Below are 9,448 nucleotides of genomic sequence, written 5' to 3' on the forward strand. Positions count from 1 at the left end.
TGGAGAGCATCACCATGGAGAAGAATCCACTTGGAACACATATTCTGTCTCCAAACATTAACATGCCATCTTCTGTTACTTTATATTCAATCTTCTTCCCCTCTATAACATCTTTTCTGATTTGTTCCAAAAATTCATCTTGATTTTGAGCTTCTTTAATTCTGTTGTTAGACGAGGTGCCGCGGCCTAATCTCCCGGGCGGACCGGGGGGTGGACAACCTCATGGCGACGTAAGCGGTGATTGGCGCCGAAAGCAACCAATCGTGGAATCAAGCTGCTCGGCAGGACCGGAGCTCGGAGATATGGAAGAGTCGCCACCCACGAATGGGAAAATGAACACCGATCCCTTGCGGGAGACCGGTGTGGGTTCGGGAAACTTAGGTACGAGCCGAGAAGGCTAGCTCCTTTCCGGAGAAAGGCTACTAGGCACCCCGACATCGCCCGGTTATGAACCACCGGCCTCCTACTCAGCATGTTAGGCGATAACGGACTAATCGTATACTTCTTCAAGTTTAAAATTCATTTGAAACCCTTTTCTTTCTCTTTTTAGAAACCATTTTGAGCATATGATATTGAAAAGCCACCTCAGTAAAGAATCACCCATTTATGTTTATACATACACAGAGAGGGAAGAAAGAAATGATTTATTTACAACCATATTTAAATGTTATGTTGTGTGTTTATTCTACACTAACTTATTTCCCCAAAACGAGTTTTATTTACATGGTTCGCACCTTAATCGCCGTTGGAACGATTTAGGAGCGTTTTAAAACCTCGTTTGATGAAGCTTACCCGAATCGCCGTTGGAACGACTCGAGTATTTGAAAACGTTTGAGATAAAGAACCTTTTAATAAGAAAACGTGGTTAAACATACAAGTCAAATTCATTTTGTACAAATCCTTTAAGAAAATGATTCCAAAAATCTATTATTTGCAAAGAAAACGATTTTAATTACAATGATCCTTTAATCCGCCTTTGGAACGGATTAAGGTTTTAAAACGTGATGTTTTGAAGACGATTTGGAATATTAACAAGAATGACTCTATTTATTTACATTAGAAAAAAAACTCATTAGTTTAAATAATTCAATTGAAAACTCTCTTTTTGTGATTTATTTTCCCCACTTATTTAATGGACTCTCTAATTGTTATAATTACAACAATAAACTTATTTTAACTAATATTTACACTTAAATAAAGCTCATTTGAAATATGGACCCAAGAATGGGCTCAAAGGGTAAAGAAAATAATTTGTACATACGTATATACATTTAAATCAAAAATAGAATATAAAATAAGAGTTAATACAAAAGAAGCTATATGTATATATAAAAATAATAGGTACAATATATCTATACTTTGAAAATGTGAAAATAATAAGTAAATCCTATAACTAAGAAAATAATTCTTATCCAAAAATAATTTTATTCAATAATCACTAAAACAACCCAAATGTTCCAAAAACTATACATATACATAACTACTATAGTTTTAAATACCAAAAATACCATATGCTGATATAGATTAATTATTTCTCAAAATACCAAATAACTAACATTTAAAACATAACCCAAATTAATAAAAAGGAATACATATATATACTTATACTTATATTGTAAAATGGAATAAATAATAATATACAAATATTCTAGAATGATTATATATGCTGAAGTTCTAAAATAATTTGAAAAACATATATTACATATTTATATATATGTACTAGGGATTAAAAGTTTAAAAGTTAAGAAAAATGGACTGAAATGACATTTTTTATATTTTGGCAGATTTACCGACGGAAAGGCCGTCGGTAAACAGCATTTAGTGACAGAATAGGTAAATTACAGCAGCACTCCTAAATGTTTCCAAATTTATTCAAAAGGTTTAAATTAAATCTAATTCAATCGTTTTGGGTTTCCGAACTACCAAAGATGGATCATAGTCGAAAACGGAAATTCCTAAACGACGTTTTTTATTTCAAAACTTTATTTGGAAATTCCTTTTAAATTAAAAACTTGTAATTACAACGTTTTCGATACCCGAACTACCTTTTATCGGATCACGGTATGTATTGGGACATCAAAACGAGGTTTTTTATTTTAAAACAAAACCGAATTTTATTTAACACGAAACGAAAATTAAATAAATACGCTAATTAAATAAAATGTGACAAAATAAATAAATGACTAAATGAATAAAAACTATAGCATAAAAATAGAAGAAGAGAATAAATTAAATAAAATAAAGAGTATAGTCCTCGGATAATACCTTGAATTCGGTATCTGACAGTTGAAGCCGATTGATTCCACGAACCACGAGCTCCCATTTTTTATAAAAAAATTTAGTAAAAATTGAACTTAGGAAATTTAGAGATTTTCAATTTTTAGGAAAAAAAATGTTTTTTCCTAAAAAAATCAACTTCCTCTCTCTAGAAAAATATCTAGTGTGAGAAGCTCTCTAAGGATTCCTCCTCCCTTTCTCCCCTTTTTTTTTGCATAGGGATCCGCGCCTTTTATAGGCAAACGGGTCCCCGGACCAATGGGCGACGCTCAAAAGAAATTGGGCGTCGCCCATTGGGGTTGGGCGGCCGCCCAACCTAGTGTTGGGCTACCGCCCAACCTTGTTGGGCGGCCGCCCAACAATCGTTGGGCGATCGCCCAACGGCGTTGGGCGAGCGCCCAACCTCCCTCGGGCGTTCGCCCGACGTGGTTGGGCGCCCGCCCGACGACCCTCGGGGCGTGCCTCGAGCCATCGGGCGTGCGCACCCCGCGGCCACCGAGCGCGCGTCCCGCGCCGCCGGACGCTCACACGTCGCGGCCGCCGAACGCTCACACGTCGCGGCCGCCGAACGCGCGCTTCGCGCTACGGGGCACGTGCGCTCAGCGGCCCACGAGAGCGCGCCCCGTGCCACCGGACCCGGGCATTGCTCGGACGTCGAGAGCGTGCCACTTGCGGTGCGTCCGACGGACGCCGAGCGCACGTCTCGCGCCGCCGAGCGGGCGTTCGACCATTGTCGTCCGCATGCCGGATGCCGCTAAGCACCCGCGTCGTGCCGCTAATTTTCCTTCGCTTATTATTCTTTATATATTTTTTTGTTTTTCAAAACTTCCGGAATCAATCACTTCAACCGTCTTGTTTTCAGGTTTTCGTCACAGGTCCTCCAACTCAGTGTCTACAGTTGCCCCTACTTTTCTATTTTGACAGTGATGTGTGTTTCGAAAACATTTTTTTGCTAACGTAACACATGCAATGTAAAACATATAAAAGTAAAAGACACGTAAAGAGTAGGAGGGAGCATACCTGACCTTCGCGCTGCGCGCTCTGGTGTTGTTCTCTGATTCCTTCCCTCCTCGCCTCTGAATCGGCGGTCGGTGGATGTTTTTCTCTCGGAATCTAGCGTACGTTGACTATGGGTAAGAATGGCTCGAAAGCAACCTCGGTCGTGGACTGTAGGTAAGATGGCTAAAAAGCTACCTCGGTCGTGAACCGTAGGTAAGATGGCTAAAAAGCTACCTCGGTCGTGAACCGTAGGTAAGATGGCTAAAAAGCTACCTCGGTCGTGAACCGTAGGTAAGATGGCTAAAAAGCTACCTCGGTCGTGAACCGTAGGTAAGATGGCTAAAAAGCTACCTCGGTCGTGAACCGTAGGTAAGATGGCTAAAAAGCTACCTCGGTCGTGAACCGTAGGTAAGATGGCTAAAAAGCTATCTCGGTCGTGAACCGTAGGTAAGATGGCTAAAAAGCTACCTCGATCGTGAACCGTAGGTAAGATGGCTAAAAAGCTACCTCCGTCGTGAACCGTATGTAAGTTGGCTAAAAAGCTACCTCGATCGTGAACCGTAGGTAAGATGGCTAAAAAGCTACCTCGGTCGTGAACCGTAGGTAAGATGGCTAAAAAGCTACCTCGGTCGTGAACCGTAGGTAAGATGGCTAAAAATCTACCTCGGTCGTGAACCGTAGGTAAGATGGCTAAAGAGCAGAAAAGTTCTTTCTAACGATTCTGGATTTTTTTAAAACACCATTGTCTGGAGCTAGTGTCTCGGAGGTTTAATGGGAACGTGTTTTGGTCTGGAATGATATCGACTAACGATTGTTTTTCTGTTGACTGTCGTCTGTACTTTGACTGGTGTCACTGTTCTGTAAAAATTGGATGTTGTCTGGAGTTCATATCTTGACAGTATTGGTTGCTGTCTGAGAGAAATGCAGGCTGAAACGGACTGCAAATCGGAGGTCTGTGCACCAAGTAATTAATTATTTACTTTTTACCTTTATGTCAAATCGTACTTTTTTCACTATTTACGGGAATGTCATTCCCTTTTCCTATATAAGGTGGTGGGGTTTCATTTCAACCCCACGCCTTCTCTCTCCTCTTTCTATCACTAGACTTCAATTTGGATTATTCTCGGGATGGATTTAGATGAATGGGATGGCACTAGAGGCATGGACGAGGTTTACGTAAACCTGGATAGAGTGGATACCTTTCACGACCCTACGACGCATTTGAGCAGAACACGCTGCAACGAGGTAAGTAATTTCTCACTTTTATTCGATTCGAACTCTAGGCTTTAGCATTCCTATACGAACATGATTTGCACGCTAACCCTTAGACTGCCTTAGAGGACTTTAGCTAGAAAACGTGAATTCCTTTATTTACAAGTAACACCTGTTTATTTTTGTAAGAATGCGCGCTATATGCATGTGAATAGTGACACTACGAATTTATGCATGCTAACAGTAAAAACGACGTGAATAGTGAAGACGTGAATAGTGAAAATGAATAGTAAAAACGTGAATAGTGCACGTGAATAGTAAAAACGTGAATAGTGCACGTGAATAGTAAAAACGTGAAAAGTAAAAACTTAGCTAATGCACGTGAATAGTAAAACGTGAATAGTGCATGTGAATAGTAAAAACTTAACTAATGCACGTGAATAGTAAAGCCTAATCTATGCTCCTCGTCACCGCAGACGAGGGTGGATCAAAGAATTGACTAAACCTTACGTGAATGACCCTACCGGAGAGATTTTTACAGAAAATTGGTCCTAACTGACCGGATGTCTCTAGGTTAGAAAATGAAAGAATACCTAGTCTTAATGCGTTCTTATCAATTGCATGCTTTAGGAGCTGTATTTAAATTTTCTTATCTTGTTCCTTTTTAGTTCATTGAGATTTCGGGGACCACCGCCGAGGTTCATTCGTGGTATGATAGGCTAGGCGCCGCGGTGAGAGCCCGCGTGCGTGAGTTGGGCTTCGAGCCCTTTATTGCAGCGCTGCCCCGCACCAACGGGGTATGCGATCCTTTTGGCCTACGGGCCTCGTGTGAGCGGTGGGTTGATTCGACCCACACCTTCCACCTTTCCTTTGGGGAGATGACTATCTCGCCTCGAGATTTTTCGCTATTGACCGGATTGCGAGGGAGCAACACTCCCGTCCCTTTTCATTTTGGTATGATGCGACCGCGGGTCGACCCTGCTAGGCTCGCTGCCTTCATTGGACCGGGAGTTCGCCTATGCGCCAAGTCTACTTCAACGAAGTTTGTTTCCACCGCGAGCCTCTTGAGTAGACGAGATTTTTGCGAGACTGACGATACCGATTTGGCGGTTCGTAGCTTCTTGGTATATGCTCTGAGTGAGACGATTTTCCGCACGAAGGGCGGGAAGGTACATGCGGGCCTCATTCATGCGCTCAGCGATTTGGATGCAGCGGCTTCCTACGATTGGGCGGGGGCAGGCTTAGCCTTTCTTTACAAGTTTTTGGATCTGACTTGCCGGAAGCGCAAGGACTTCGGTGGTTATACCTTTGCTCTGCTGGTACGTGACGTCTTCTTGACTTATCCGTCTTATCTTCTTCGCATTTTTCACACTCCTAGTCCTCGTTTTTACCACAGGTGTGGGCGTATGACAGACACATCCTTCCCAGCCGGTCTCGATCTCGACCGAGAGTACTGAGGCCGCCTTTCATGACTCAGTGGAGGGATTTTGACTTGAGCGCCGAGAGGAGTCGGACAGTGTCGCGGCTTCTGGATCGGATCGACTCGCTGACCCTCACACAGGTAGATTTTGCCTAATCATGCTTGGTTTTTTGTTTGAATCTTTCTGACTTTCTCTTTGTGCATTTTTTAGATTAAGTTTCGATGGGACGACCTCGACTTCGGCCCTGGTTATACATATGTATCGATGATCCAGGAGCAGCAGTGTGTGCTCACCGGCCCCTGCGTGCGGGCGTGGTATTTAGGGGATCGAGGCATCACCGGAGTTAGGGACGCTCACTGGACACCGAGCGAGATCCCCGTCTCTATGTTCGCGGTGCGGACCCTGCCAGTATCGGTCATTCATCGGGACCTGACCCGTCGGTATGTTGGTAGAGCGGTGTGGATTCACGCCGGGGGCCGTGAGCCTTACTTGTCTACTCTGCTGAGCGCGAGGGATGCCCCGGCGGCGGCGATGGAGGTGGATCCGGTGGCGGATGTATTTTCGAGGGAGGCTGTCGCGGCAGTCTTTGGTCAGGAGGAGGTCCCGGTAAGTGATTCCATTCCCTTTTTATTTTACCCCTTTTATTCATGAGATGTTCAGAGGTTTTATGGTGTGTTTTGTTTGCAGGAGGGATCCTGGAGGAGTGCCCACTTATCTGATTTCTTCGACGGCACTCGGGCTCAGACGCCAGTGTGCGAGCAGCCCTACTATATTGGCGAGTCCTCCAGTGCTGCCCGACCGGAGAGGTCTTCCCTAGGCGTGCCTATACCAGACTATGGGAGAGATTATGCTACGATCTGCTATGACGAGTCCGGGGCACCTTACGCGGGATTTGAGGCGGCCCCTCCTATCTTCTCCTCGAGGGTCCCGTTTGATCCCTCGGACGCTTCTCTGACCACGAGAGAGACTTGTACGGATTACGTGGGGCTGTCTGGTTATCTCCGAGACCGCCTCAGCTTGCGCTGCACCGATCACCTGGTATGTATCATTACTATACTTTAGTGTAGTGAAATCTATGCATGTATGTATGATTTATGTTTTTGCCTATGCTGCCTTTTATCTGTTCTTTTTTCTTTTTCTGTAGAGTGATCTGCATGCCCACAAGCGGAGATAGAGCGAGCTAGTGCGGGAAGCTGATGCCCGAGTTGGTCATGTGTATCAAGAGAGGAACGACCACTGGTCGGGGATGATGCGATGGGAGACTGAGGGTCGCCTTGCCGTCGAGGAGAGGGCGCGTGATGAGTCGATCAGACGCCTTGCTGCAGAGGAGAGAGCACGAGCTACTGATGAGAGAGCACGAGTTTCTGATGAGAGAGCACGAGTTTCTGATGAGAGAGCACGAGTTTCTGATGAGAGAGCGCGTGCTGCCGAGGAGGCACCATCTGCGGAGCGGGCATCACACCTGAGAGATTTTGAGAACTATTGGGACTTTCCTCCGTATTAGGCTCGTTATGTATTGCTTTGTAGCTTTCATTATTTGCTTTGTAGCTTTCATTGTTGCTTTGTAGCTTTTATTAGGGTTTCTCCGATGTATAGCTGATGTATAGGGAGTGGGGTGGATAGTAGGTAGGCTTCTTGTGAAAAGTAGGACAAGAAATGTATAACCCGTGATTCATATTACCATGCATTCGGTAGATTATAATGATTCCAATCATTCTCGTCAAATATATTCATGCCTCTATTTATTTACAAACAACAGAAATACTTAGTCTCTTATACATTGTTTTTGTAATTGCTCAAGTTATAACTATTGTTACCAGGACCCGCCTTTCGGTTTTCGGATCCCGGCGATTTTTCTCCTCCCCTTTTACTATCCCGGAATTTTTAAATGAGTGCCCTTTCGGGTTTTCACCCATTGGGATTTCCCTTATTGTTGCATAGGTCGCCCTTTACGGGTTTTCAACCCATCGGAAATTTTTCTTTTTTTTACGAAAAGTATTTCTTAAGCCTATCCAGGTTGGTAGGTTCGGAGAATTCGATGCCGTCCATTGTGGTTAACTTCACCGCTCCTTTGCTTAGTATCTTCTTTACGACGAATGGTCCTTCCCAGTTAGGCCTGAACTTCCCCCTCGGGTCGGTGTGCGTCACACGGATCTGTTTCAGCACCAAATCTCCTTCTTTGATAGGGCTGGTCTTGACTTTTTTATTGAAAGCCCGAGCCATCCTTCTTTGATATAATTGTACATGGTAAAGGGCTTCCATCCTTTTCTCATCAACTAAAGCCAACTACTCATATCGCCTCTTCACCCATTCCGTTTCGGGAATTTCTGCTTCCACTGCGATTCTCAACGATCGCTTTTCGATCTCAATCGGCAGGACTGCTTCTGTTCCGTATACCAAGGAGAATGGCGTTGCCCCAGTCGAGGTTCTGATTGTCGTGCGATAAGCCCACAACGCGAGTGAGAGGTGCTCATGCCAGTTCCGATGTGATTCCACCGTCTTTACGAGAATCCTTTTAAGGTTCTTATTAGCTGCTTTTACTGCCCCATTAGCCTGTGGACGGTACGGAGAAGACCTGTGATGTTCAATGCCATATTCTCGGAAAAGATTCCTTACTTCCCCCTGAAACTGGACTCCGTTATCCGTGATCATGTGATGAGGCACTCCGAACCTGGTGATCAAGTGTTTTTCAATGAACTTTCTCATCTGCTTGGATCCCAGTTTGCTAAACGACTTTGCTTCTACCCATTTGGTGAAATAATCGATGGCGACTGCAATAAACTTATGTCCATTTGAAGCATTAGGCCTTACTTCGCCGATGATGTCAATGCCCCAGGCAGCGAATGGCCAAATAGGTGCTAGCACATGTAGTTCCATGGCCGGAAGATGACTGCAATCACCGTGGATTTGACAATCGTGACATTTCTTTGCATACTCGTTACAATCTCTTTCCATGGTGAGCCAATAGAAGCCTTGTCTGATAATTTTCTTAGCTAGTACTGCTCCTCCCATATGGGCTCCACAAATTCCCGAATGTACTGATTCCATTGCCTCGCGGGCTTCTCCCGCATCCAAGCATCTGAGTTGTAATCCATCAACGTGCCTTTTGTAAAGCAAGTCGTTGTGGATGACGAACTGACGAGCTAGCCTTCTAATCACAGCTTGATCCCTAGGTTCTGACTCTGCCGGATATGTCCCATCTTTCATGAAGTTCACGATATCGAAATACCATGGTTTTTCATCTGTCCCTAACAGCATTACGTCCTTGTAACATGGTTTGTGAGATCTTCTCAATACCAACGGCTTCGAAGCAAGGTTCTGGGGGTTGTCCCAAACTGACACCAAAGTAGCCAAGGCATCCGCCGCCTGGTTCTGTGCTCGAGGAATATGATAGAAACGACATTCCTTGAATCTTTGTGCCAACCCTTCTAGCTGATCTAGATATGGATGTAGTCTTTCTTCTCTTACCTCCCAGTTTCCTTGTGCCTGTTCAATGATCAACTTTGAGTCCCCCCAGATTTCGACATATGACGCTCCCA

This window comes from Euphorbia lathyris, chromosome 4 (assembly GCF_963576675.1).
Source record: "Euphorbia lathyris chromosome 4, ddEupLath1.1, whole genome shotgun sequence".
NCBI lineage: Eukaryota > Viridiplantae > Streptophyta > Magnoliopsida > Malpighiales > Euphorbiaceae > Euphorbia > Euphorbia lathyris.